This window comes from Panthera leo, chromosome F2 (assembly GCF_018350215.1).
Source record: "Panthera leo isolate Ple1 chromosome F2, P.leo_Ple1_pat1.1, whole genome shotgun sequence".
NCBI lineage: Eukaryota > Metazoa > Chordata > Mammalia > Carnivora > Felidae > Panthera > Panthera leo.
The window spans coordinates 74,766,435-74,772,733 of record NC_056695.1 but is presented as its reverse complement, the minus strand read 5'-3'; the positions used below and the strand labels follow the sequence as shown (position 1 = coordinate 74,772,733).

The 6,299-nt window shown below is 52.8% G+C and overlaps 1 long non-coding RNA gene across 1 annotated transcript; it reads left to right on the top strand.

The window, feature by feature from the left end:
- Positions 1–272: 272 nt before the first annotated feature.
- Positions 273–5,371, top strand: LOC122210763. Its single transcript, XR_006198234.1, has 3 exons — positions 273–702; positions 4,008–4,289; positions 5,090–5,371. It is a non-coding gene; the product is annotated as an uncharacterized LOC122210763 (long non-coding RNA).
- The last annotated feature ends 928 nt before the right edge of the window (positions 5,372–6,299 follow it).

The window sequence follows — 6,299 nt, the reverse complement described above, 5'->3', positions numbered from 1 at the left end:
ACCCCAAGCTTAAGGTCTATCAGAGAAATCAGGGCACACGCCATCCGGCCACCACACCAACGACCAGCACTAATATTCTAGTTGATCCGAAACCTGTCCACTTACAGAGACCACTGATGGCTGGCATGAGAAGGATAGTAGTAAGAGGATATATTTTAGCATGGATGAGGGGAGATGCTTTTTTTTTCAGGGATGCAAGGGGTTCTTTATTTTTTTTATTTTTTTTATTTTTTATTTTTTCTTAAGGGGTCCTTTCTTAAAGGTAGAAAACCGCCCCCAGAAAGTGGGCAAATAAAGAATTTAACAACTCCTGCGGGAACTAGCCAGAACCAATTATAATTAGCGCTGGCCGGGCTTAGCATGGCACGTCTACTGGAAAACTCCATGCTGAGAGATGGAGTGTCTTTATTGGGAGACAGGGCTGGCTGGTCTCCAGAAATCACTGGGCGTAAGGCTGCCTCGCTGTCTCTGTTTTAGATTGTGATTGACCACGAAATAGCTGCCCAAATTGAGACGCCTGCCCAGACCTGGGCCTGACGGAACAATTGGCCAGTGCAGCCCTGGAGACCGCGGGGGCAGGAGCGGGTAATTGACAGAGAACTCATTACCGGAAGCGAAGAACCGCAGCGCAAACCAGGAACCGACACCAGCAGAGCCTGAGGGCGCAGGCGTTGGAATCAGTGGGAACAGACAGCCAGAATGGTATGCGTCACAATGCACAGGGAGCTCTGGTTTTGAAACCCGACCCTGCCGAGCTCTCCTTGCGACTCCGGACACGCTCGGCTGGCCTCTGTGAGCCTTTTACCACCTGAGAAACAGAGAGGAGAAAAAAAAAAAAAAATCTTTAGAGAGAGCAAAATAAGGATGCAGCGCTTGTGACACTGAGGGTCATTTTATAACAGCCAACACCTATCTCGCGTCTCAGAATCCTAGAGATGCCTTAAGTAATTTAAACCTGACAGCAAGGACTATGCTGTTATTCTTGCCATTTTACAGATAAGAAGACCAAAGAAAAGAGATTTGTGGAATTGCCCAAGGTCACGTAGCTAGAAGCTGGCAAGGCTTGACTTTTAACTTGGACAGGCTATAACAAATAGGGAAGAGAACCCTTCCAGGTCTGGCAGAAAGTCTGTGCTGAGTAAAAACGAGTTCCTTCTTTCTCCCACCGCCCCCTCCTCCAACCCACCAATGAGCATTCCAGACTAATTTTAAATCTAACCCCCGCCCCCTCAAGCTGGAGAGGAGCAGACTTTTCTATATTCCCCTACATTGGTGGGAATTCAAAACTCCTCTCGTTGGTTCCCAAAAGACCGAGCCCCGTATAGTAACCTCCTCATGTCTGCCGTTGACCTTCAAGGGTAAGAATGATATGAGTGGATTGAGTCTGGGGAAAAACAGTCTCCCTGTAGAGAGACCAGAGGAGCAGAGTTTTGAGGCCCGAACATTCCAGGCCCTGGAGGGTGGCATGGCCCTATCGGGGGGAACTGGAGCAGACTGGAAAAGGAAAGACGGGGAAATGTAGGTGCAGCCAAATTGTTAAAGATCTCAACCATTGTGGGGCGCCTGGGTGGCTCAGTTGGTTAAGCGTCCGGCTTCGGCTCAGGTCACGATCTCACGGCTTGTGAGTTCAAGCCCCGAGTCGGGCTCTGGGCTGATAGCTCAGAGCCTGGAGCCTGTTCGGATTCTGTGTCTCCCTCTCTCTGCCCCTCCCCTGTTCACACTCTGTCTGTCTCAAAAATAAATAAACATTAAAAAAAAAATTTTTTTTTTAAAGATCTCGACCATCGTGCCAAAGGGTTTAGAGTTGATTTTTGACAAGGCTTAGCAGCCACCTGTGCCCCAGAGCAGGAGCACCCCCGGGGCAGGGAGCTGGCCTTATTTACTGTGTCTCTAGTGCCTTGAGCAGAATCCGTTGCACATGGGGATTCATCTCATGGCTTATCAGTTTAGAACAGGAGAACATCCCTCCCCCACTTCCCAGAGGCCCAAATAACTAAAATAAGGCAACCACTGAACTGGGATGTCTGTAGGAGGGGGCCATGCCTGGCCCATCTCTGCGCCTCCAAGGTCTTGTCCAGGGCTCTCTCTGCACACTGAATAAATACCTGAGTTGGAAAGGCTGGTTACAAGGCCACCCAAGGCAGCTTCTCTGTGCTTTCCCTGGCAGGCCGCCCACAGACCCTGAGCCAGGGGTCCTCAAGTTCGTGTCATCCGTGTGCCCCAGAGAGGCCCCAATTCTCATTCCAGGGTCCTGCGGTAAAGGTGCCGCGTGAGACACTTTGCTGCAATGAAGGCCTTTTTCTCACTGTCCTGGAAATAGCCAGGCCGCTGTCACTTGGAACCCCACCCTCAGTCGTTGCTCTGTCAAAGCCACCTTAGACAGAAGGGCAGGCGGTCTGACCCATGTCCCCATTCCAAGTCGCACTTCTTCCTGGGAGCACTCCTGGAGGTGACTTCTATGACCCCTGCTTCTCCAATCGTGACCCTGAGCTTCAGACGATGTGTGCATGTCCTAGGGGCTCCTCCCTCCAGAGCTCGTGCCCTTTCCACCAGAACAGCGTGAGGAAGGAGACCAACGCTCCAGGAGGCAGTCCTTTGGGAGCCACAAATCCAAACATTCTGGACCTTGAATTCCCATCTCACGGAGCCCATCCCCCTTCCGTGCATGTGTTCACAAGTGAAAAGTGTGGACGGACACGTTGCTCTCTGCTTGGGTCCATCTGGGCGACTGAGGCTCTGCTCCCTCAGAGGTGGTTGCAGCTGTGAAAACAAAGCACCCACAAATGCTGGCCACAGACCCAACAAGAGAAACAGATCACCCCCTGGGGGTTCTCCCCTTCCAAACATCAAATAGGCTCTGGATCCTAAAACCATCAGTGCCTCAAGATGCAGAAGACAATGGCTTCTCCCGGGGGCTATTCGCTGAAGATTTGGAGGCAGCGGGAGAAAAGGAAATCAAGGTTTTGCGAAACCCGCCAACTAGGCCAAGCAAGGCAGATCCTTCTTCCAAAGCACAGGACATTCTGGGTCAGCTAAAGCGGTTTTAAAAAATAGTATTGGGCTTAATTGTTCAAACAGGTCAAAGAATATATTAATAATTAATAATTAAAATTAGAAGCAGGCTTTGCACGGTCAGCGCAGAGCCCAGTGCGGGGCTCGAGCTCATGAACCGTGAGATCATGACCTGAGCTGGAAGTCAAGAGTCAGACGATTCACCGACTGAGCTACTCAGGCGTCCTTATTTTATTTTTTATTTTAGAGACAGAAAGAAAGCACACGAGCATGTGAGCAGAGGAGGGGCAGAGACAAAGAGAGAGAGAGAATCTCAAGCAGGATGCACGCTCCGTGTGGAGCCGGACGTGGGGCTCGATCCCATGACCCTGGGATCATGACCTGAGCCAAAATCAAGAGTCAGATGCTCAACCAACTGAGCCATCCCAGGTGCCCCTAAACAGACCTACTTTTTAAACAAATATACATGGTGAGTGCTTGAAGCTCCAGTGTTCAGGCATTTGGGTGAATAGAAAGATCTGGGCATCTGCCCAAGGGTCAAAGGTCACGTCCTCTTCCAAGGCTAAGTATGTGGGTAGGCCTTGACATGTAAGGAGAAAATCCAAAATTGAGGGCACGTCTGGGTCAGCCCATGACTCAAGCAGCCCAAGGGTATAGACAGGAGTCTCCACCTGTTTTCATATGTGTCAGCCACCCCAATGGCTCCCCAAACCCTCTGATTCCATTGACCCCTTCTCGTCCTGGCGCCTGTCTTGCTGAGTTGATAATCGTACTGTCTTGTGTCTACACGTCCTATATGCCAGGCACTCGGTATTTATGCTTTCCAGACCCACGGGCCATTCCTAGAGACTAGTCCCATTGGCCAAATGAGCTAACTGCATAGAGAGAGGTAAAATGACTTGCCCAAGGTCACACAGAGGGGATGTCTCTGAGTCACAATGGGGAGCCAAGTCTATTCGATTGACATCAGTCTAGCCTCAGACTTCCCATTACAGAGTCCAGGGGGCTGCAGAAATGCATGGTAGTCGTTCGGGCAGAGGCCTGAAGATTGTCCACATGGCCCGGAGACATCCGTCCTGGAGGGCCAGCTCTTTACTCTGCCATCACTGGGCTGTGCCCCGGCCAGCTGCTCCCAGCACCGGCCCGCTGAGGCTTCCAGTAGCTGCTGAGTGGCAGCATCGAGGCTCCTCTCTCCATCCCGATCCGTTATTCTAAAGAAGCCCGGGTCTCAGGAGCAGGTGGGGTGTGGAAGACACGAAGAGCCAGCTCCGAACACGGTAGAATTTCCCACCTTCTGCCACCACATTTGCGTGTCCCTGTCTGTGCTCCTTTCATACTTCAGTTCTCCCCAGGCTCTGTTCAGTCTCTTTCCTCCAGGCTTCTGTTCCGGGGCCTCCTCCTTCTCCCCCTTCTCTCAGTGTTTGCTGCACCACACTGCATTGTGGTTTTCTTGTGTGTCCATCTTCCTCATCGACCATGGGTTTGTTGTGGACATGGGGAGGGGCGTATCCACCTCTATACCCCCAGGGCCCAGGGCTCGCTGCCACCTGGCACACAGTAAAGTCTGAGAACACCGATCTGTCTCAGGCTGATGTAACTCGAAGTGGAAAGGGACGTGGGCGAGAGCCTTGGATCCTGGTCAATGAAACCCTCAGATTCCATGAACTCCTTCCCAGCTATCAACTACACCTGTACAGGCGAGGGAAGGAGGGAGGACAGGAGACACAGAGGGTTGAGAGAGGGAAGGGGGGAAAAACGTAGAAAGAGGGGTGAGGGAGAGAGGAGGGGGAGGGAGGCAAAGGTGAAAGTCCCTTTTCCGCCTTTTCAAGGCGCAAAAGTGCTTTCTTTACTCTGATTGGACCAACTTGAGCCAATCACTGTGGTCAGCGGTGACAGCGAACCGATTGGCTTAGGGCTGGGCTACTAACCCAGTCACCACGCAGCGCTCACCAATCAGGATTCCCCTTTGCGAGGATCTGGAGGCGGAGTCACGCCCAGGGAGGGAAGTCGGGCGAGGCGGGGCGGGGGGCGTACCTTGCTTGCTGAGCAACTTTGGCCCCCGCACTTCCTGCTCCAGGGCCAAACTGGCCAACTGCCTGCTTTTGTAAATAACGTCGGGCAGGCACGCTCCTCCTTTGTGCTGTGGTCCACGGCTGCTTTTGCACTACCAGATGCGAGTTGAACGCGGCCCTGGGTTGGAAGATATTTCTGCTGGGGCACGTCACGGGGAACATGGGCAGCCCCTGCTCCAGAGAGCCCCAGACGCCGCTGCTCAGGTCCCCCAAACCTCTCTAGTCCCCTCCCTTTAGGCATCTTTGCTGTTCAACTCTTGCTAGCCAGCGTCCTTCCAATAAATGAATCTTTTTGAGGCTTAATTAAGCAAATTGGGGTCTCTTTAACATTGCATACAATCCGAATAATTTCAAAATACATGGCTCTCCCCTGCACCCCACCCCCAGCTCCCCAAACGCGCTCCTGGCTGTATTTCACAGCATCTTCCTGGGAGACGGAGCCCCGCCACAAGTTTCCGGGCCTGGGAATCCACATGAGGGGTAGGAAGTAAGTGCCTGTGTGACCCATGTTAGGGACTTGGTTCCCACAGGAAAACTGTGTACACAAGCAGCTTCGCGTCAACACCCCTTTGCCCAAATATTTCAAAACAGGGTCAGCCCTGAAGTCCAGCCTGGGAGAAACACAGAACTAATTGGAATACCAGACACTCCCCCGGCATTCTCTTTCTTATCTGTGCCAACACCAGCCTCTCCCCAGCTGCGGAGTCAGAAATGAGATGTGACTGCCAGCACTTTACGTTTTCCTGGAATATTTTATTGCCACGGAAACTCCGTTTAAAGGGTTAGTGTGGCTTCCCAGGAATCCCTCACATAGCACAGAGAAGTGCTGGTTACCCAGGCGCTGCACCCCACGCCCGGGTGTTCCTGGGGGTCCGGAGCGCCCTGCACACTGGACCCTGCCCTGCAGGTAGGGCCTCGAGGCTGCGCGGCACCCAGAGACAGCATGCCCACAGCGGCCAGGGCGCCCAGCGGGGGCATCTGAGGAGACTCCAAAGTGCCCGCTAACCCCCAGAGCTGTGCACTGTGGGGACCCTGGCCAGAGGCAAGACTCCTCAGGCAGTGCTTCTGGGAAATCACTCAGGGAGCCTAACACGGAGCCGCGCAGGTGTGGGGCTCCTCTCTTTAGAAGGGGGACATGAGGCTCAGAGAGGTTATGTAACTACCCTGTGGTCACACAGCAGATGAGAAGCCAAACAAAGGTTCAAATCTAACATT